General features: G+C 37.1%; 1 non-coding gene across 1 annotated transcript; it reads right to left on the reverse strand.

The window, feature by feature from the left end:
* Window positions 1–584: 584 nt before the first annotated feature.
* On the reverse strand, window positions 585–798 carry LOC112304281 (small nucleolar RNA U3). The gene has a single exon (XR_002974726.1). It is a non-coding gene; the product is annotated as a small nucleolar RNA U3 (small nucleolar RNA).
* Window positions 799–21,443: the final 20,645 nt, after the last annotated feature.

Here is a 21,443-nt window from a genome sequence, read left to right on the forward strand (position 1 = left end):
TTTTATAGCAGCTTTATTCATAATTGCCAAAACATGGAAGCATTCATGATGTCCTTCAATAGATGAATGAATGACATATAAATATACATTCAGACAATGGACTATTATTCAGTGTTAAGAAAAGAAAAAAGCTGTGATGCCACAGAAGGACATGGAAGAAACTTTAATGCATATTTTTAAGTGAAGGAAACCAGTCTGAAAGGCTATATACTGTATGATTCCAACTACATGACATTCTGGAAAAGGAAAATCCATAGGCAGTGAAAACTTCAGGGATTGTCAGGAATTTGAGGAAAGAAAGGGAAAGATGAGTAAGTGAAGCATGGGGTATTTTTAGGGTGATTAAACTATGCTGTATGATAATATAATGATAGATAAATGATCTTATACATTTGGCAAAACAATAGAATTAATTCCAATGTAAGCTATGAACTTTAGCTAATAATAACGTGTCAATATTGGCTCATCTAGTGTAAGAAATGCACCACACAAATGAAAGATGTTAGTAATAGAGAAAGCTGTATGAAGTTGATAAGAGTATATGGGAACTCTCTGTACTTTCTGTTCAATTTTTTTTTTTTTTTACCACTCAGACTGTGTTCTCTCCCTCTTACTCTTCCAAAGGAAGAGAAGAATGAGCATCAATGGCTATTGGCAGTTGCAAAAAGCAACACCAAAAACTGGCTTCGCACTCAGGAGAGAACACTGTGCCTCCTCCTCTTGGTTTTGAGTGCTCTACATGTTCAGAGAAGCTTCTCTAGTAATGAACTATAGAAATGATCCCTGAAATATAGTCTTCTGTTCAATTTTTCAGTAAACTAAAACTTCTCTAAAAAATCTAAAACTTAAATAATGAGATGTATATCTCATTATTTAATGCATCATATTATAGGTAATAATATATAACATTATAATATATACTATACATTATATGTGTATATAAAAATGAAATTATTGAGCATGCAAGACCCTCCTCAAACTCAGTAAGTTAGATTTCCCAGCATGTCAACCAAAATCTAGTATCTTTTGCATGAGGACTCTAATATGCAGGGTGCATTGAGATAACTGAGAGGATGTGAACCTCTTCCAGTGATCTTTGTGCAAAGGTCTTTCTCCCTGGATTGGAGACAGTTGGTCTCTGTGTCATGCTTCTTAGGCAATGAGACAAGTTAAAAATTATTGTACATTCTGGAATTATTAATCCTAACTATTCCAAAAACACAAAACACAAGTCATATACAGTTATGAATTATTAAATATTTTAACCACTTTCAAAATATATTGCTTACCTTTTTCTTAAGGTAAACTTCTAGGCCTTGTTTGCTCATAGAATGCACCTTCAAGGAGTCCTATCAATGTCACCTGGGAGCTTGTTAGAAACACAGATGCCTGGATCCTACTCTCAATCTACTGAATCAGAAACTTGGGGTTGGGGCCTGGGAATCTGGGTGTTAGCCACCTTTTCAAGCAAAGCTTCACTGCTAATGTGTGAGAATTAGTGTTCTGCACAAAGAAAGAAAGCTTGAAGCAAGTGGTTCTGCAATGGGTACATGTTAAATTGCCTGAGGAATTTTTTTTAAATAGTGACATTTAAAAAATACTGACACCTTGGTCCCAGCCCCCAAAACTGATTTACTTGATAAACTGATTTGATAGATCAGGGTCAATTTTAACTGGGATTATTTAAAACTCTCTAGGTGAGTCTAATGTGCAGGCAAGTTTGAGAAATACTGATGCAAAGGCAGTAGGAACCAGCACATTCCAGAGCTGACCTCATAGCAGGCTGATCCTCAAAACTTACCTCCTGAAAGCCCTCTCCAGCAGCTTCTCCTAAGCAGAGACATTTCCAATCTGTCTGGCCCCATGTCCCCCAATTCTTTACCTCTTTCTCTTTCATGATCTCTTTCCCTTTCTCTTTCATGATCTCAAGGGATGCAAAGAGCACCATCAGAAATTAGGCAAATGCATATTCTTTAACTCATGGTTTGCTATGGATTTAAGGTCTCAGACTCAGTGAAGTTATCTTGCAGATTTTTATCTTTATCTTCAAGATTTTATCTTGAAGATTATCTTGCTATCTTGCAGATTTTTCTTCAGTAGAGAGGCAAATTATTTCCAATCAGTGGAACAGATCACCTCAAAGGTCATTTTTATCACATTGTTAGACATTAACCAGTTTTGTATCTACCACAGCAATCCATTCTGAACCTGCCTTTATTAACATGCCTACAAATACCTATCTTTCAAAAGTTCTTTTGGCTGGTTTTAATACCTTATTATTTTTCTTAGTAGTTAATGCATTGAATATATATATTTGACACATGTTCATTTTATATTTGATGGAGCGTTATTATGCTATATTTTCAAAATATTCTTTAGCAATGGGGTGGAATTTTTTACCAGCTATGCAGGAGAATAGAATTTATTTGATTCAAGAAATAAAAAGTGCATTTTTATTTATTTTTTTGTTTATATATATTTTATTGTTGTTCAAGTACAGTTGTCCCCATTTTTCCTTCCCCCTCTCCTGACCCCAGCCATCTCCACCTCCCACCCCTGATCCCATCCCCCCTTGGTTTTGTCCATGCGTAAAAAGTACATTTTTAAACCAATATTGTGGGCTACAATTCACAGCCTCTGCAAACCTCTCAAATTTTAAGAAAAAATAAATTTCCTTGCCATGTTTTTTTGAGGGAAGGAAGAAAGTAAATCCATCACTAGTAGCCAACTAACTCCTTTCTGTGCACTTGTAAAAGCCTGATCTGTGATATCCAGGTTTAAGAGAATAATACCTAACTACCTGGTGTGGTAGTGTTGGTAGCAATGGTGAAGCACTGAGACTGGTGTCAAAGATTCAATGTGAGAGCAAAGGATACAAGTTAGAGCCCTTGTTAAAAATCTTTGTTGAGAAATATCTCAGATTGAACACTCATGGATATGATGGAATTCCATCAAAACTCACTGTTCATCAAAACTCAAACACTGTTCAAGTATGATTTAATCTGGATTATTAACATATACAGTGTAATGCAATTAAGTATAATTTTAATCTAGTAAATTAAATTTACTTATAAATATGTACACTATTATATATCAATATATAGACACACACAAAGATGTATGTGTCTATAGATATGGATGTGTTAAGGTAAGTTTGACTTCATGCTATTTACATTTTCCATATTTACTTTACAACATGAAGGGACAGGCTTGAGTTACATGCCTGTCCCTGAACCAAATGCTGAGACTATGGAAGATAATAAATACACTAATTAGACAGAAATGGATTTTATGTCTTTTCCTAGGGTTATGGAGTTTAGCTCTATCAGAACCATATAAAACAAATAGGAGTGCTATGGAATGCAGAATTGATAATTTCCCCCTAAAAACAGATAGTGAAATGACAACTGTATTTATATTATAGTATTGTGTAGGGTAGAAGGCATTGTATCACACAGACTATATCAAACTTTATTGATTCTCAAAAAATAACTGATCAGTACTTCTGGTTTATACTATTTTGGTGCTTCACATGGTGAATAGGGTTATTAGTATCTATACCAAATTGCCCACAAATATTATCGAATACTTGTGTCTGTATTTTTCTAAAGTTTTCCTATTTTATTCTTGTCTGTTACTGAAATTGTAATATACTTGCTGAAAATGTCTCTTGGGTAATCCACTGTGGGCTGGGAATCCAGAAAAACATGTCAAAATATAACTTTGTTTAAAATAAGAGAATTTAGATTATGAGACTCACCTCTAAGAAAACTCCATGACATTATGACATCTTATTTCATTGCTTAGAAGCCACTCAGTCTTAGCTCTTTTATGAGTTGAGACTTCTGGTCTTAGGGACAAAAATAGTTCTTTCTACCTCAAAATATAGCTGATGTTGAGGAATCTAGTTTGGAGATCTAGAGTTTAGGAGTTTTAGTCCACTCATATGGAATCAGGTGAATTGTAGTACAAGGGCTGAATTTAGAATGAGAAGACTATATTTTTGGTTCTTCTACCTACTGGTTAATCATGTGTATACAATGCTTATTATTAAAGCACTTTCTTAATGCAAAGTACAGTGATAGATTTTAGAGCTATAATAGGGGCTAGAGTAAATAACTTTTCAGTTATTTATTGCTATCTTAGCATTCATCCCAAAACTTGGTGGCTTAAAGTAACAATCATTTTATTTTTTCATGATTCTGCAGTCTGGGCTTGGTTTGGCTAGGTCGTTCTTCTGTTGGTCTCACTTGAATTTTTTCATGAGGCTGTGGTTGTTTGGAGGCTAAACTGGGATCGAAGGATTCAGGAGGACTTTACTCACAAATATCGTACCTCAGTGTCCTCTTCATGGTTTCTCTTTTCACACTGTATCATCATACAATGGCCTAACCCAAGAATTATTATAGCATGGTTAAAGATTCAAAGATCATATCTATATGCCGATAGCTTGTTACTAGGCAACGTTTATACTCAATGTTGAAGGTGAGTACACAACAATGGGAATGCTGGGAGGTGAGTTTCACTGGATGCTACCGAAATACAGTCTACCACAAGTGGTTCTAATTCAGTGACTCTCAAAGTGCATTCTTGGGAATCACTAGGACTCCAAACAACCCTGCAGGGTGAAGCAGGTAAGCCTCACTTCAACAATAAGAATTTCACTTACAAATATTTGGCAATTAACAGTTAAGAATTCTATTGAGGAAAGTGTTTCTAAGATTTTAAAATCATTGAACTGTATGATTTCTTGCAAGTTAAACATTTTATACTTTGTGACTCTAGGAGTTCTTTGTCCATGTAGTGATCATCCTTGGATGATAGCACATATTCTTATCTACTTCTCTGGATAACTGCCAAGACGGATGTAATAATGTCTCCACATCACTTAGAGGTCTACAAGAGACACTGAATGCTTTCACTGAATTTTAATTCCCTTTCTCCATCACACCCTAGATAGGAAATACCTGCTTCATTTAGAAATTTAATATCCATAATTACAAGCACTTATGAATTTAGAGGCAGGTGTTGATATTATATAAATCAGCAGTGTGAACATATATTCATTTGAAATGTGCTATCTTGTGTGTATGACTGTGGTATCACTGTTCTGATGCCAATAGCACATGCTCTATTTTACGTGTGAAATTGTATGTATTTTGTAAATAATAACTGTGACAGCTATCAATCACTGAATAGTGTCCCTTTATCATGTTCCAAAAACTGTGCTCAGTACTTTTCATTTCATCCTTTTAATTATTACAAAACTGGTACAACATTGTTATTATTTCCATTGAAGGTACAAAGAAGGAAACTGAGACTTAGGAACTGATCCAAATCCATGCAACTAAAGAGTTAGTGACAGAGCTCAAGTATGAACCCAAAACTTTCAAGCAAAAAACCAGTCATCTTCTTCTCCACCATGATACCATCCTCTCATACCTCATCCATTCTTCTTATAATAAAAGGCCTTATTTAAAATGTGGGATTTCAGTACATAGCAAAGGCACATACTTGTCTGGACTAGGTGTACTCTTCAGCTACTGCCTACAACACAGTTTCTCAACCTTGGTTGCATATTGAAATAATCCAGGGAGCTTCTAACAAACTCATGCCTGGTTCTCACTCTTTTCATTCCACATTGAAATTGGTCTTGATAAAATGTGAGCACTGGGCTTTCTAAAGCTCCCCAGGTAGTTCTAATTAAGCAGCTGGGATTGAGAGTCACTGAGAGAAATTGCTTTGTATTTCTGTGCCTCCAAGAGCAACTTACTTTGCAGGACCCTGACTGTTTAATGTCGTTGCAGATAACTTTGTTATTTCTTAAGAAACTTCTAATCAAGCTTCGAAATCCAGATCCAATAAACAAAAGGATGTCATCAAGGGAAAGTTAATGTGTGAAAACATTCAGACTGACAATATAAAAATATCTGGGCTCATGATCCTGAACCACCTCTCAGGGTTTCCTACTGCCTCCTCTTCCACATCCTGATAGTTTACACATGAAGAATTCCTGCTTCTTAATTCTTAGGCTCCACTCTCTGCCCCAGTTTGTTTGGTGGGGGTCTCTTAATTCTATGTCTATGAGTAATTTTTTCTCAATCCCTTCATCTTTTTCACTCAGCCATGAAACCTCTCCCCTCTGACAGCTGTCAGCCTGTTCTCTATGAATCTGTTTCTATTTTGTTTGTTAGTTTATTTTGTTCATTAGATTCCACATATGAGTAAAATAAAATGGTGCCTGTCTTTCTCTGACTGGCTTATTTAAACACTTTATTAGGTGATCAAAAGGAAAGAGTTCATGGGCCTCTCAATTTTAGAAAAAAGGATCCAATCACACTAGTTTCTGGGGATCCACTGGCAGGTGATTGAGGAGGAGGAAGTGATGCCCATTTTGTGATTTGCCCTTTTTTGTGATCTGCTCTGATCAGAGTCAGGGCTACTGAGGACGTGCAGCCCCAGAGAGGTTCCCATGTGGCCTCTCTCATGGGAGGGTGCAGAGTGTTTATTTATTAGGATTGGGGCGGTTACCTGTCACAACTTTATCCTACAAAACTAGTTGAATTTAGGGGACATGAAAAATACCCAGAAAAATATTGAAAAATAGAAAACCACCGCAGGAAATGTAATGACACTTTCATCTATATTTATATCAACATCTATAGCTATATCTTGGCCAAACATCAGACTCAAATAAACTTAAATTCTCCCAAGTTCAACCTTGTTTGTTTTTTTAAATATATTTTATTAATTATGCTATTACAGTTGTCCCATTTTTTCTCCCCTTTATTCCCCTCCACTCTGTACTCTCTCTCCCACCATCATTCCCCCACCTCAGTTCATGTCCTTGCGTCACACATATAAATCTTTTGGCTTCTCCATTTCCCACACTATTCTTAACCTCCCTCTGTCTATCTTGTACCTACTATTTATGCTTCTTATTCCCTATACCTTTTCCTCCATTCTCCCCCCTCCCTCCCTGCTGATAACCCTCCATGTGATTTCTATTTCTGTGAATCTGTTGCTGTTCTAGTTGTTTGCTTAGTTTGTTTTTGTTTTTGTTTTAGGTTTGGTTGTTGATAGTTGTGAGTCTGTTGTCATTTTACTCTCCATATTTTTGATCATCTCCTTTTCTTAGATAAGTCCCTTTAACACTTCATATAGTAAGGGCTTGGTGATGATGAACTCCTTTAACTTGACCTTATCTGGAAAGCACTTTATCTGCCCTTCTATTCTACATGATAGCTTTGCTGGATAGAGTAATCTTGGATGTAGGTCCTTGCCTTTCCAGACTTGGGATATTTGTTTCCAGACCTTTCTTGCCTGTAAGGTTTCTTTTGAGAAATCAGCTGAGAGTATTATGGGAACTCCTTTGTAGGTAAACTCTCTCTTTTCTCTTGTGGCTTTTAAGATTCTCTCCTTATCTTTAATCTTGGCTAATGTAATTATGATGTACCTTGGTGTGTGCTTCCTTGGGCCTAACTTCTTTGGGACTCTCTGAGCTTCTTGAACTTCCTGGAAGTCTATTTCCTTTGCCAGGTTAGGGAAGTTCTCCTTCATTGTGTTTTCAAGTTTTCAAGTCTTCCTCTTCTCCTTCTGGAACCCCTATGATTTGGATATTGGAACATTTAAAATTGTCCCAGAGGTTCCTAAACCTCACCTCATTTTTTTGAATTCTTGTTTCTTCATTGTGTTCAGGTTGAATGTTTATTTCTTCCTTCTCCTCTAAACGTTTAATTTGAGTCCCAGTTTCCTTCCCATCACAGTTGGTTCCCTGTACATTTTCCTTTATTTCACTTTGCATAGCCTTCACTTTTTCCTCTATTTTGCAACCATATTCAAACATTTTTGTGAGCATCCTAGTTACCAGTGTTTTGAACTGTGCATCTGATAGGTTGGCTATCTCTTCATCACTTAGTTGTATTTTTTATGGAGCTTTGATCTGTTCTTTCATTTGGGCCATATTTTTTTGTCTTGATGCACGTGTTATGTAGTAAGGGGCAGAACCTTAGGTATTTGCCAGGGCAGGGCCACCCACGTTACGTTGTATGTGGGGGAGGGCTACTGGAGAGAACAATGCCACTTGCTCAGCTCGGGGCCTACTTTCAGTCACTTCCTCCACTACCCACAAGCAAATTGGGCCCTTCTGGAGCTGATTCCCAGGTGGGTGGTTTTGTGTGTGTTCTAGGACCCTGTGGGTCTCTCCAACAAACTCTCCTGTGGGGCTTGGAGTTTCTCCTGTCACCTCAACCCCCACAGGTGTTTTTAGTCAGAGGTTTTGGGGCTTTATTTCCCTGTGCTGGAACCCTTGGTTGCATGGTGTGTCTTGCTTCCCAGTTTTCCGCATGCAAATGTAGGACTGCCTGTTCTACCAGCTGCCACCTTGCCTCAAGTTCTCTCCACCCTGGTTGTCTGTTGGTCTGGATGAATGTTTCTCCTTTAACTCCTTGATTGTCAGACTTCCATACAGTCAATTTTCTGGTAGTCCTGGTTGTTTTTTGTTTTTAAATTTGTTTTTGTCCTTCTTTTGGTTGTTTAAGGAGCTAAAGTGTATCTAACTACACCACCATCTTGCCCAAAAGTCTCAACCTTGTTTATTAAAACCAGTTATGATGTTTTTAAGCATTAAAATAATTAGATTAACACTGAAAAACTTTTCTAATTGTTTGGTTTACCCTCATATTTTTAATAATTTTTGTATTGTATTTTTTCCATTACCATTTAGTCCCTTTATAACCCCTTCCCTGACCCACCGCCACAATCACCACACTGTTGTCCATGTCCGTGATTCCATTTTCCTTTTTGCTCAATCCTTCCACCTTACCCTCCCCCCACCTTAGCTGTGATTCTACTATCTATGAGTCTGTCTCTATATTGCTTGTTAGTTTTGTTTATTCATTAGATTTCACATATGAGTAAAATCATATGGTATTTGTCTTTCTCTGACTGGCTTATTTCACTTAGCATAATGTTCTCCAGGTCCATCCATACTGTTGCAAAAGGTAAAACTTTCTTCTTTTCGATGGCTGAGTAGTATTCAATTGCATAAATGTCCCATGGTTGTTTTATCCACTCATCTATTGATGGACACTTGGGCTGCTTCCATAATTTGGAGATTGTAAATAATGCTGGAATGAACATAGAGGTGCTTAAGTTCTTTCCAATTAGTGTTTTGGGTTCCTTCAGAAACATCCCCAGAAGTGGGATTGCTGGATCAGAAGGTAGATCCATTTTATTTTTTTAAATATTGTATTTCATTTTTTTAATATTTTATTTATTTATTTTTAGAGAGAGAAAGGGAAGGAGAAAGAGAGGGAGAGAAACATCAATGTGTGGTTGCCTCTCATGCTCCCACTGCTAAGGACCTGGCCTGCAATGCAAGCATATGACCTAGACTGGGAATCGAACCAGTGTCCCTTGGGTTTGCAGGCTGGTACTCAATTCACTGAGCCACAGAAGCCAGGCCCATTTTTAATTTTTTGAGGTACTGCTTTCATACTGCTTTCCACAGTGGCTGCATCAATCAGCATTCCCACTAACAGTGCAAAAGGGTTCCCCTTTGTCCACAACCTCACCAGCACTTGAGTGTTAATTTATTGATGATTGTCATTCTGGCAGGTATGAAATAATAGCTCTTTATGGTTTTAATTTGCATTTTTCTGATGATTAGTGACACTGAGCATCTTTTCATATGTGTATTAGCCAATCTGTATGTCCTCTTTGGAGAATCTTCTATTCAGGTCCTTTGCCCATTTTTTAATTGGGTTGTTTTTTTGGTGTTGAGTTTTGTAAGTACTTTATAAATTTTGGATATTAACACCATATAGTTTGTATTGGCAAATATGTTCTCCCATTCTGTGGGTAGTCTTTGTAATTTGTGACATTTTTCTTTGCTGTGCAAAAACTCTTTAGTTTGATGTTTATGAGCTATATCCAAGATTTTGCTGCCTGTTTTCTTCTATGATTTTTATGGTTTGGGATCTAACATTTAAATCTTTAATCCATTTTCATTTTATTTTTGTGTGCAGTATAAGAAGTTGGTCTAGTTTCATTTTTCTGCACGTATCCATTCAATTTTCCCAATACTATTTATTGAATAAACTATCTTTAGCCAATTATCTGTGCTTACTTCCTCTGTTGAATATTAATTAACTATAAATGTATGGGTTTATTTTGGGGCTCTCTATTCTGTTCCATTGATCTGTTTGACTGTTTTTATGCCAGTATCATGCTGTTTTGATTACTATGGCCTTGTAGTATAATTTGATATTAAGTAGTGTGATTCCTCCAACTTTGTTCTTCTTTCTCAGGATCCCTGTTGCTATGCAGGCCTTTTTGTGGTTCTATATAAATTTTTGAAATATTCGGTCTAGTTCTGTGAAATACATCATTGTAATCTTGATAGGAACTGCATTGAATCTATAGATTGCTTTGGGTAGTATGGACATTTTAATTTTGTTAATTATTTCTGTCCATGAACATAGCATTTGCACCTTTCACTTATTTGTATCTTCTTCAATTTCTTTCTTCAGTGTCTTATAATTTTCTGAATACAGGTCTTTTATATCCTTGGATAGATTTATTCCTCAGTATTTTATCCTTTTTGAAGCCGTTGTAAATGGGATTCATTTTTGGCATATAAAAGTGCAACTGATTTCTGGATACTAATTTTGTATTTTACTACTTTGATGAATTCACTTATCAGTCCTAGTCATTTCTTGGTGGAATCTTTGGGATTATGTATGTACAGTTTCATGTCATCTGCAAGTAAAGACACTTTCATTTCTTCCTTTCCAATTTGAATGTCTTTTATTTATTCTTCTTGTTTGATTGCTGTGGCTAGGTTTCTAGAACTATGTTGAATAAAAGAAGTGAAGGTAAACACCCCTGTCTTGTCCCCAATCTTAAGAGGACGCTTGTAATTTTTGCCTGATGAGTATGACGCTTGTAGTTTTGGCAGTGGGCTTGTCATATATGGCACTTCTTATGTTTAGGAATGGATGCTGGATTTTATCAAATGCTTTTTCTGCATCTATTGATATGAACACATGGTTTTTATCCTTTATTTTATTCATGTGGTGAATCACATTTATTGATTTGTGGACATTGTACCAGAATTGCATTCCCAGAATAAATCCCACTTGATCATTGTGTATGATGTTCTTGATGAATTGTTGTATTTGGTTTGCTAATATTTTGTTGAGGATTTTAGCATCTATGTTCATCAGGGATATTGGCCTATATTTTCTTTTTTCTGTAGTGTCTTCATCTGGTTTTGAAATAAGGATAATGGTAGCCTTATAAAATGAGCTTGGAAGCCTTCCCTTGAATATTTTGAAATAATTTTTTAAAGATTTTATTTATTTATTTTTAGAGAGAGGGGAGGGGAGGGAGAAAGAGAGGGAGAGAAACATCAATGTGTGGTTTCCTCTGGTATGCCCCCTATTGGGGACCTGGCCTGCAGCCCAGACATGTGCCCTGACTGGGAATTGAACCAGCCACACCGTGGTTCACAGGCCAGCACTCAATCCACTGAGCCACACCAGCCAGGGAAAATATTCTGAAATAATTTAAGGAGAGATTTTATTTCTTCTCAGAATGCTTGGTAAAATTCACCTGTGAAGCCATGCTGTCTTGGGCATTTGTTTGTTGGTAGTGTTTTTGATTACTGCTTCAATTTCACTACTAGCTATAATCTGTCTATTCAGATTCTCTGTATCTTCCTAATTTAGTTTTGAAAGATTGTATGTTTCTAGGAATTTATCCATTTCATCCAGGTTGTACAGTTTGTTGCCACATAGTTATTCACAATGTTTTTAAATAATCCTTTGTATTTCTTTGGTGTCAGTTGTTATTTCTCCTCTTTCATTTCTGATTTTATTTATTTGGGTCCTCTCTCTTTTTTTCTTGATGATCCTAGTTAAAGGTTTGTCAATCTTGTTTATCTTTTCAAAGAATCAGCTCTTGGATTCATTAATCTTTTATATCATTTTTTTAAGACTCTATTTCATTTATTTCTGCTCTGATCTTTATTATTTCCTTCCTTCTGCTCACTTTGGGCATTGTTTGTTGCTCTTTTTCAAATTCCTTTAAGTGTAAATTAGATTGCTTGAGTTTGTTTTTTTGGCTTTTTTATTTTGTTTTGTTTTTAGATAGGTCTGTAATGCTGTGAATTTCCCTCTTAGGATTGCTTTCCCATCGATTTTGGATTGTTGTGTCCTCATTTTCATTTGTTTCAAGATATCTTTTGATTTCTTTCTTGATCTCTTTCTTGACATATTCATTGTTTAAAAGCGTGTTATTTAGCTTTCATGTCTTTGCATGTTTTTCAGTGTTCTTGTGATTGATTTCTAGTTTCATAGCATTGTGGGCACAGGAGATGATTGGTATGATTTCAGTCTTCTTAAATTTATTGAGACTTGTTTTGTGTCCTTATGTATTCTCTCCTAGAAAACATTCCCTGTGCACTTGAAAGGTATGTACATTCTGCTGCTTTGGGGTAAAATGCTCTCAAGATATCAATTAAATCCATTTGATCTAGTGTGTCATTTAAGGTCACTGTATCTTTTTTGATTTTCTGTCTGGAAGATCTATCCACTGAAGTCAATGGGATGTTAAAATCCTTGACTATGACTGTATTTTTATTGATTTCTTCCTTTATGTCCATCAAGATTTGCTTTACATACTTTGGTGTTTCTATGTTGGGTATGTAAATGATTACTAGGGTTATATCTTCTTGTTGGATTGTTCCCTTTATCATTATGTAGTGTACTTCCTTGTCTTTATTATAGCCTTGGTTTTAAAGTTTATTTTATCTAATAGAAGTATTGCTACCCCAGATTTTTTTTCCCCTTTCCATTTGAATGAAATATATTTTTCTATCCCTTTACTTTTAGTCTGTGTGTATCTTTTAATGTGAGGTAGGTCTCTTGGAGGCAGCATATATATGGGTTCTGTTTTCTTATCCAATCAGCTACCCTATGTCTTTTAGTTGAAGCATTTAAGCTATTTACCTTTAAGGTGATTATTGCTAAATACATATTTAGTGTCATTTATGTTAGACTATTTTCCTTGGGGTTTTTGTTTTGTTTTTTTCTTTCTCTGTTTCTTCTTCTTAAAGCAAGCCCTTTAACATTCATTGTAGTACTGGTTTGGTGTTAACAAACTCCTTTAGCTTTTTCTTATCTGGGAAGCTCCTTATTTCTCCTTTGATTTTAAATAATAGCCTACTGGGTTAAGTATCCTTGGCCCTTGTTTTTCATCACCTTGAATATTTCATGCCACTACCTTCTGGCCTGAAATGTTTCTATTGAGAAATCAGATGACAATCTAATTGGTGGTCCCTTGTATGGAACTATCTGCTTTTCTCTTTGGCTTTTAGGATTCTATCCTTGTCTTTAAGCCTTGCGATTTTGATTATGAGGCATCTTGGTGCAGATCTCTTTGGGTCCAACTTATTTGGGACTCCCTGAGCTTCCTGGACTTGTGTGTCTTTTTCCTTCACCAGATTAAAGAAGCTTCCAATCATTATTTCTTCAAATAGCTTCTTGATAAGTTGATCACTCTTTTCTCCTCCTAGTATTCCCATGATGTGGATGTTATTATGTTTCATGTTGTCCAAAATGTTTCTTAAGCTCTCTTCATTTTCTTTTTTTCTTGCTCTGCTTGGTGTTTTTTATCTACCTTGTCTTCCAAATCACTGATTCGATCCTCTGCTTCACCTAATCTACTGCTTTTTCCTTCCACCATGTTATTTATTTCAGATATTGCATTCTTTATTTCTGCCAGGTCCTTTTTTATGGTTTCCTTGTCTTTTCATGCTATTCACTACTATAATCATTATGCATATAATCATTACTCTAAACTCTCTATCTGATAAATTGCTTGCCTCAATTTCATCTACTTTTTTCTGGAGAACTTTCTCGTTATTTTGTTTGGGGCTTGCTTCTTTGTCTTCCTATTTTGGCTGTCTTTTTGTATGTGTTTCTATGTATTAGGTATATATGCAAGACTCTGGTGCAAGCCTAAGTCAAACCCTGCCTATGACTGGCCCTGGGCCTCCTCTTTGAAGCTATCATCAATCCACACCTTGTAGCTCCCTCTTCTGGCTCTGGGTCTCTGCAGAAAAAACAAGGCTGCGCACCAAGGCCTGTTTTTATCAGCTTCAGGCCCTGGGTAAGGTCAGTTAAAGTCTCATAGCTCCCAGAGTTCCTCCTCTGCCTGGAGGCTTTCTGTTAGGCTTAAACAGTGAAAGTCTTCCAGCTGTACTCATCAGCAGGAGGGCTTAAGCACCACAGGGTGGGTCAAAGCTGATACCACTTGTAGGGTTTGCTCTGCCTAAGAAACATGAATCCTGCAATATAGGGAATGACTCAGTACAGGGATCCTGGCAGCTGACCATTCAGATTTCTCCCCAGAGACACCAACCACAGACTCTCCTTACACATCTCTAGTTCTCTCTGCCCTTCCTCTGCCAGAGCCCCAGGTAAGTGGCTGCAGATGGATTTTGTGTGTTGGTCTTTTAAAAGGCTCTCTGAGTCTCCAGTCCTCTCTCCCTAGTGGACAAAAACCCTGTTGCTTTTTACAGCTGGGTATTATTTGAATTCCTTTCCCTGTTCTGGTGCTATAGGCTGAAGAGCCTAGCTTGGTGTTTAGACCCCACCCTTAGGAAAAACCACCCAGCTTCTGTAATATCCCTCTGGAACTTCAGCTGCCACCTGTGGGAGCCCAGCCAGCCCTCTTGCACCTCCTCCACATACCCTACCAATCACTTTGTGGTGATGTGGCTTCTTTCATCTGTCCATGGTTATAAGGCTTCTCTCCAGCTAGTGTTCAGTTAGTTTTTCAGGATGATTTTTCTATAATTTAGTTGTAATTCCAAATTGGTCCTGGGAGGAAGTTAGTGTAGCTTCCACTTACTCCTACACCATCTTGGGTTCAAGTTTACACTCATTTCATCTCACAAAGTAAATTACAATCTTCTTGGAAACTGTATTTCCCATGATTATACCAGCATCATTACCATCTTCATTGTGGGAAAAATATATTTTATATTTCACAATAAGCCTCCAAGGAAAGTTACTATGATTATCCCATTTTGCACATTAGAAAGCTGATATATAGAAACATTAATTGATGTCATTTACTAAAGAGTATTTAGTTAATAAGTTGGGGGATTATTATAATGACCCCAAAGAGTCTGACTCTGGTGTCTAGGCTCTTAATCTATACTTTTGGCCATTTTCTGTGACAGTCGTGAAAATCAAAGAAGTTATAGTTATTATCAACAAGTGTTATGATTTCTTTTAATTTATTGTACTCAAGAATTACATGACAGAGAAAGATCATTGCTATGATTTGAGCAAGACAGCAAAGAGAAAGTAGTTCCCCTCAACATGAACATGTAATGTGTATATCTACAGATGAGAATGAAATTTCAATGTTGTATATCAAAATGTTGACAGAGGTCATTTGGGGTGGTGGCATTATGGAGGACTTTTATTTCTTTCTCCGTGCCATTTTGAATTTTTGAAAATATTTGCTACATTTAATATTATATATTTTGTATAAAACATATAGCTTATATAATATGCATTGATTTTTGTTGCCAGAAAGTACACAGACATCTTACAAGGGTTTAAGTCAAGTATAAACTTTCTTGTAACCCTGCCACATGCCCTAATCCTAGAAAAAGCCAAAACAACCCTACGGCTTCCCTCCATCCTACATAGCAGGTCTTGGCAAGGACCTTTGATAGTCGCAAGGACTGGACATTTTGATTACTACTTTGATTTAAAATGTGGGTAATTTTTATAGCATACTTATGACCAGATAAGTCATTAAGTCATGGGGGCCTATATTTTTGCTAAGGTTTTTATTTTTATATTTGTATTTTTTCAGGGACAAGGAAGAACCACAAAAAAATAGATTTTAAAAGTAAATAGGAGAAAAAATAAAGTTACTTTTATGATTAACCCACTCCCACCATGAGTCCTGCTTTTTATTCAATGTTTATTATTTGTTTCCACATATATAAGTGTGTATCTATATCTATGTGTGTATTTTTATCTATATATACCTATATATAGAGAGGGGACTATTTGATGATTTTAAGATATTTTAAATTTGCATTAGTTTTGATCAATTTAATCCACCTTTGGTATGTTTTAAGAGCTTGTAAAAAGGTTTTGGTTACTTTTCTACAATCTCTGTATATGGGACTAATATTTCATCTGATTTTGGCAAGATGTTGAGACAGGCCTTGATGAGACTCAAAAAAATTTACTCAGTTATATATATATAAGTGTTATAGGAAGGTAGAAAAAGCCCTCAATTTTTTTTTACTTTGTTGTCACCAAGGAAGGCTTTTCATGTAGAGGATAGAATTTGAACTTGGCCTTGAAGAATAAACAGACAGGTAATATATCAGAGTAGTTAAATGCAAGAACTTAACAGTTAGAAACGCCCTATATTTAAATGCAATGCTCATTACATAGTAGCTGAGGGGCCCAGGACAACCCCTCAGATTTAAAATGAAGATTATTATTTAATAACACATTCCATTGTAATTTTATTAAACATTAATTAAATTACATATAATTATATACCATAATATTATTGGTTATGTGTCGGGGGGCTTTAACGCAGCCCCCCGATCCACCACGGATGAAGAATAAGACTACCAAGACATGATCTGCTTGGGGAGGAGAGGTGGCTGATCTCTCAAAGGAGAAGAGCCTGAAGCCTTTTCCTCAATGGGCTTTTATTGGGTTTAATTTGCATAGGAATACAAGGCATATACATAAAGCTCATCAATCATTGTCAGGCAGTAATAATCAAACAGTAGATAACATTCAAAGAACTCTGAGGGCTTATTTAGAGTCAGGATCAGTGAGCTAAAGGGCCATAAAACTTTGGGGAAACAAGCTCATTTCAGGCTTGGACCCTTATCATTTAAATTGAGGGTATTAGCAAAGCAGGTTTCACAGGATTTTATGCATTCTTTCTTAGGCCTGATCACCCTGGAGGAATCCGCCCTTTCCAATACAGGGCCACACCCTCCTGGGGCATTGTTTCCTGCTTAAGGTAGTCAGGGGAATTAAGGCAGCCAAGAGATTGGAGACTTCTTGCAGACAGAATGAGGACTCAGGCTATTTCAAAGCCAAGGGGCGAGGGTCCATCACCCCCTTTTTCCACAGCCCCCCGAGTCCTTCCCTGCGAGTTTATTCCTGGTGACCAGAGCTTGTCTTAGGTTTATCCTCCCTTGAGGGTTCTTACCTGTCATTGGCTAACTGGCCAAGCTCAGGGCCAAGCAGGGTGAAGTGGGCAGGGGTGGCACACCTGCCAGGGAGATAAGCTTTGTCTCCTTAGTGGCTTATGGTCCCAACTCTGACTCAGCCTTAACCATAAGGGGTTACAGCCTCTGAAACCAGGCAGGGCGGTTCCCAACAGTTATGGGTTTATAATAATAAGGCAGGTAACTGTCTCAGGTTTTACACATTTTAAAAGATATAACTCAAATTAATGTGACATGCATAGGTCCTGTCTATTAAGAGGTGTTCAAGAAGTATCAGTAGCTGCTACCACCACTGGAAATTGGCCAGACCATAAAAGAGGGGATCGAGCTCTCAGGCAGAAGAAAGAGTGCATGGAAGTGTGTTTAAAACATACAGATCATGCTACAGAGAACTGGAAAATGAGAAAACCTCTGAGATGGTCTGATAAGTAGAAACCAATTAATGAAAGTGAGGATGTTAAAACTAAGAGCAGAGCTTTTGCATCTTAATCTGGGTCTACACAGCCTCTTCCTTGGTTTCATTTGCATCCACCCATCTCTGGAATGACACCTCTGACAGCACATTATACCATTGTCCAGAGCAGGTCCGAGTCGGCACTGGGAAATGGAATGCCCCATTAACAAGTAATGATGGTCCTCACATAGCCTCTTACACTGGAATTAATCCTTTATTAGGAGAGAAAATAATGCCCTAATGTTTCAGGGCTTTTTGTTCATATTATACATGTCGGGGGAAGCCCACATTCCTCTCGAGGGCCTCAGTCAAGGCAATCTTCTTCTACCATCTCCTCTGTACGCTTAGACTCCCTGAGGACTAGTGTAATTTTTCTTTTTTGGTTGTGTATGAATGAGGAATTTGAACACAAAATTATACTGCTTGTTAACTCCCTTCTTTCTATACAGGCTGCTGAAAGAAACTCAAAGCTTGAGTGATGAGCTTGAGTGATGTTGTAAAGCAGACAGGCAGTCTTAATAAAAGAATTGGGAGTTGAGGTATGCTTGTGTTGCTTTGAGAAATCAGAGCAGTGTGTGCAGATCAGTGAAGGGAAGACACTGAACCTTTAGTGGAGATGCTAGAAAGGGGTGTAATGTATCCTACATGTATGAGTTGAGGGCCTGTTGTGTGCAAAGCCTTACATAGGGCCAAGACTCTGCCCTGGAAGCTCTCATAATCAGATGGAGATGAAAAGACACCCACATAAAACCTTTAGATTGAGGTGAGGATGCTTCTTGGGCTGAGCCATATGCTGAGTAAGAAGCAAGGGTGGGGCAAGAGGTGATCTCCAGGGAGCTGTGATGGGGCAGACTGGACATGTACAGGTCTAAAAGGATGGGTACAGACCTCTCACGAAGAGAGGTATGAGGACCATGGTCCAGGACAAAGGAATAGCCACACCAGGGAGAGGTGGCAAGAGATAGTCCAGTGAGTTTGGTGACAGTGGTGAAAAACTCATGAAGGGGAACAAAACTTCTGGCACTCCTAAGAATGTTAACTATAAAAACTGGGTGGAATTAAAAGTTAGCTACAATGCCTTTTTGGAAGTTAAACACTGCACACATGTAAAGGTAGGACTGGATACTGCTGTCAAGAGACTAGTAGAGGCTTAATGCTAGACGCTGTCATCTCTTAGCTGGTTGACACTGGACATGTTTTAAACTCTCTGTATGAAAGTACTGAAAATAGCTTTCTTATAGGTTGAGAAAATTCAATGATAGTAGCTAGTCATTATAAATAGTTTTCTCATTATCTAACACATGGTAAATATGCAATAGATTTGACTATTGTGTTATTATTATTTGGCCAGTTCCTATACAAACTCTAAGATAAAGTACCAAAATCATAAAAATGAAGCTAATATGTAAGTATTAAAATAATGCTACTTCCCCACTAACTTGCAATTCTGGTTTCCAGTTCATAAATCATAAACATGAGTTTTGAAGAGATTTGCAAGTTGAGAAAGGAAAAGATTGGAGACTTTGATAGCATGTGGAAGAAAAGAATCCCACAAGCCGAATAGAATCATCCCAATGGGCCCTGAGGCTGAGTTGTGAGCATAGATAGGGAGACTTACAGGGAATGGATTTTTAGCATAGCAGAAGGTAAAGTTTTTCATTATCAGGCTATTTAAAAAAAAAGAAGAAAGGAAGGTAGGGATAGAAAAGAAGAGAGTGAATGCAGAGGGATGATGGGAAGGAGAGAAAGAATGAAGGAAAGATGGTGAAGGGAGGAGAAAAGGAGGAAAAGAAAAGTGAGGGGAGGGAATGAGGAAAAGCAATCATGGCCCTGTTCGAAAATGGGATTTGACAACCGTCTACGCTTCCCCCCAGAAGTGTCCAAGAATAAATACCTAGCAGATATTTCTGAGTAGATAGGAACTTGGACTAAATGGCTTTTAAAGTCCCTTCCAAGTCCATCTTTTTATGAAATTTTGGATTTTGAATAATGAGGCTGGCTAGAGAATCCAATTATGTAAAATGAACCCTTTGTTGTTTTTGTTTTCTTGCAGTTAGGGTTTTAAATCCCAAAGAGCAAAACTCAAATGTTTACCAAAGTTATTATATACATGAAATTTGAGTCACCATTACTATATGTCCAAGGCTAACAGATACACTATTTCTATCTCTCAAATTCTTATAAAAATATGACATTTATGATCTGATCCTTCTGGAGTCCAGTGCTCACAGAATATTCAGAAATAGTTTCTTTTTCAAAAATAGCAACTAAATAAAATTTTTCACTTAGTGAAACTTAGTGCTACAACATTAGTCATGAATGATCTTTTTTGGGGAATATAAAAAAAATTACTTTTGTCTTTGGGAATCGAGATCTTTCTAGCATGTATGATCAGTGTCATGCCTCTTTTCTACACAGTTTGATTTCCCCATTTAGAAGAGCAGCTTTAATTCCCACCTCGGTTTAAGGTCTTGCATGTTCTATTAGTGTGGCAGTTGAAATTTGTTATTATTACACTTGGAACACTTATTATATTACTGCCTTTAACTGAACTTATATTCGCCAACTTACTCCAAATTCAAGGACAACATGTGTTATTGATTCTCTCAGATGGGTTTATTCAGAAAAGCACATCTCCAATCTCTCTCTGGACCACAAGGTTGAACACCTGGCATGTTTAGATTCTGCTATGGACCATACGGATTTGGAAATTCTTATAAGCACTGACATTTATTGTCATTTTATAGATCTGGGATGGTATTTTATTTACGGGCATACCTTGTTTTATTGAGCTTCACTTTATTGCACTACACAGATACTGTGTTTTTTTAAAAATTGAAGGCAAAACCCTCCACCAGCAAAAATATTACAATTCACTTTATTGCAGCAGTCTGGAAGTGAACCGGCAGTATCTCTGAGGTATGCCTGCATTCCTGGATTCCGTGGCTAAGCTTCAGGTAAGCCAGCACTTTTCTGGCTTTATAGTGAGTAGCTCTGTGTTCTGAATAGAGAGGCTTTCCATAGACATAGTCTTTTATGCTTTACATCAGCAGATTTTCTCACAAGCATGCTCTTTTCTTTAAAATTATTATAAACTGGGAAGTAATAAGTGTATAACTTTATTTCAGATATTTGTTCATGTAAATAGAAAGCCAAGACCCACCAAAGAATAGCTTTCTGCACAAAGGGAATGTATACCTGAGTTTGCTGTGAGTTATGAAAATTGACCAGGTGATTTTTATTTAAGAGAAATAGAAAGTGGCTAATTTCAAACAAATATGAAAGAATATTGTTGTTTTATGGGCATTGCAAATGGGAAAATTACTTTTAATATGAGGAGTGACTTTGCTGTGCTAGTCAAACGGCAGAATCAAAAGCAATACTAGACCTTTCTGGAAGAACATGTTGGATGAGTGACAGGAATTTGAGGAGGTGGCAAATCAGCCAGATACTAATTCCATAAAACAAGGGTTGGGTTTTGTCTGTAGTAGAGGCTATAGACATCAAATAGAGTCTTCTTACTTTTAGAGAAAAAAAACAAATGGAGTCTTAGAAGAAAAACTCATAAAGCTCATTGGCAGAGCATGAACTAGAATCTTGGCCTATAGAGCTTTGGCTCAGCAACCTCCCAGCCCACCTGAGGTAGGAGAAAATATGTCAGTTGTACCAGCACTCCCACAGATTCAGTATGAG

The sequence above is a fragment of the Desmodus rotundus genome, chromosome 6 (assembly GCF_022682495.2).
Source record: "Desmodus rotundus isolate HL8 chromosome 6, HLdesRot8A.1, whole genome shotgun sequence".
NCBI classification, from domain to species: Eukaryota; Metazoa; Chordata; class Mammalia; order Chiroptera; family Phyllostomidae; genus Desmodus; species Desmodus rotundus.